The following is a 2,528-nucleotide window of genomic DNA, read 5'->3' on the forward strand; positions in this document are numbered from 1 at the left end:
TGGGTTAGGTAGCCTAGTGGTTAGTGTACATAGTGCCCCTTCTCAGTGGGTAGGTCTTGCAGTCCCGGTCTTCCTTTCATGAGTGTTCTGGTGAGATAGGCAGGTGGTTTGGGTCCCTCCTGTAGTGCCAGGGGATCCCGGGTCCACCCACTCCATCATATTCCGATCCAGGGCCCAAGGAGGGTTAACAGAGTCTGGTCCCCAAAGGTGCCCTGTGAGTGACGCTTCCTGGGTCACTTCCTACTGCTGCTTTCCTCTCCCAGCATCCAGGCAAAGAAAAGAAAAGAAAAGAAAAGATAAGGCAGCCAAACCATCAGCCCCAACTAGGTCCAGTATATAGTCGCATTCCTTCAAGGACACTCCTCCGGCACCCTTGTCAGGAGCCGTCAGGATAGGTCTTCCCACCTCCCCCTTCTGAGCTGGGCTGCTCCCTTTTCAACCTCTTTTCCAGCTGGAGCATGCTCTGCAGTGTTGCAGGGGCAGGGCTAGCTGGTCCCAGTACTGTTCTTTAATGCCCTACAGCCCAGCGTAGGGTTTATATAGGCCAACACGGTAGCTTTGCTGTGATGAACCTGAATCATAAGACTGGAGTCCAACTGAGTTCTTATGGAACCCCGTGGATGAGATCTCAGGGGAACGCCAACAGTTGACTGCTGGCAACACCTGTGCTCCACTCCAGGCTTTGTGAGTGCCGTTATTTCCCTTTACAGCCTGGCAATTAGCACACCTCTTCTTACACTTGAGTGCCCAGTCCCTGATCTCCTGGACATCCAAAATGTACACCTATCTCCTGCCTCCATGGAAACAGAGCACCCCAGCTTACTGGTTTGTTTCACCTCAGTGCAACTCTCTCCTGAGCACAAGGCACTTAGCTATGTCTATAGTAAAACCAAATTGAAATTTATTTAACAGAGCTTGAGAGAAAGATTCAAATAAAAGGAAGGATTTGGAAACAATGATATAGGTAAAAGAAAAATGTAACTCACAATCTGTAGCCTATATGCAGTGGTGAGCTGGAGCTGGTTCGCACCAGTTCACTAGAACCGGTTGTTAAATTTAGAAGCCCTTTTAGAACCGGTTGTTCCGCGAGGGACGACCGGTTCTAAAAGGGCTTCTAGCTTTAACTGGCCAAAAGTGGCGCCTTAGGCACCGACTCCACGGGTGCTGCAGCCCTGGAGTACCCAAGGGGAAAATTTGGTGGGTGCAGAGTACCCACCGGCAGCTCCCCGCCCCACCCCTGGCCCCAGCTCACTTCCACTCCGCCTCCTTCCCTGAACGCGCCGCCCCGCTCTGCTTCTCCGCCCCTGCAGGCTTCTCGCAAATCAGCTGTTCACGCAGGAAGCCGGGGTGGGCTGAGAAGCAAGCGGCAGCTTCCCACTCAGGCCCAGAGAGGCAGAGCGGAGGTGAGCTTGGGCGAGGGGGGGGTGAGGAGGGCTGCCCGCGCCGCAGCAGGTAACCTGGGGTGGGTGGGGCGTGCAGGGGAACCGCTCCCCACCCCAGCTCACCTCCGCCACCCTCGGCCTGAGCGGGAAGCCGCGGCCTGCTTCTCAGCTCTCCCCGGGTTCCCGTCAAACAGCTGATTCGTGGGAAGCCGGGGGAGGGGCGGAGAAGCAGAGCGGGGCGGTGAGTTCAGGGGAGAAAGTGGAGGCGGAGAGGAGATGAGGTGAGCTGGGGCCGGGGGTGGGGCAGGGAACTGCTGGTGGGTGCTCTGCACCCACCAATTTTCCCCATGGGTGCTCCAGTCCCAGAGCACCCAGGAAGTCAGCGCCTAAGGCGCCATTTTTGATGTGATCAGTGGGAGAGCGGCCACTCCCCCTGCTCCCCCCCCCAGCTATGCTCCCCCACCCCTAGGAGCCAGAAGGACCTGCCAGATGCTTCCTGGGAGCTTCCCCAGGTAAGCACCACCGGAACTCTCCACCTCGCCCCCCGGCAGGTGCCTCTGGCTCTTAGGGTAGGGTGGGCATCCACTACGGTGGCCCACGAGACCCTTCTGCCCAGTTCTGGGAGCAGTCAGGGGACAGGGGTGGATGGGGCAGGGGTCCTGGGGGCGGGTCAGTGAACACTGGGGGTTGGATGGGGCAGGAGTCCTGGGTGGCGGGGGTGGGCAATGACCCCCTTGTGCGGTGAGGAGGGAATGCATTAAGATTTTGGCAGCTCATCACTGCCTATATGTATTAACAAGTAGCTTTCCTGTCCAATAATGTATTTCTCACCCAGTGGTCAGACCTTTCAGTGCTTGTCCAGTCCAGAGAGCCGAGACACTCAAATTGGCAGAGTATGTCCTCCATAATGGGTAACATTTGTGCCCTCTTTTCTTTTACGTGTAATCCATCTGCCAGTTGGAGTCAGCAGCAACCAGGGCCGGGTTCAATACCTAGGGGTTCCTCTTCAGCACAGAACTGGCTCAAGCCCCCACCCAGTATCCTGGAACAATTACACACCACCCCTGGGTGCCTCTAAGAGGCAATACTTCCCCTCTTGCAAGCACTGAGTCTGAGTGTAGAAAGAAACTTTTAATAAAAGGAGGG

Source organism: Lepidochelys kempii, chromosome 6 (assembly GCF_965140285.1).
Source record: "Lepidochelys kempii isolate rLepKem1 chromosome 6, rLepKem1.hap1, whole genome shotgun sequence".
Classification (NCBI taxonomy): Eukaryota; Metazoa; Chordata; order Testudines; family Cheloniidae; genus Lepidochelys; species Lepidochelys kempii.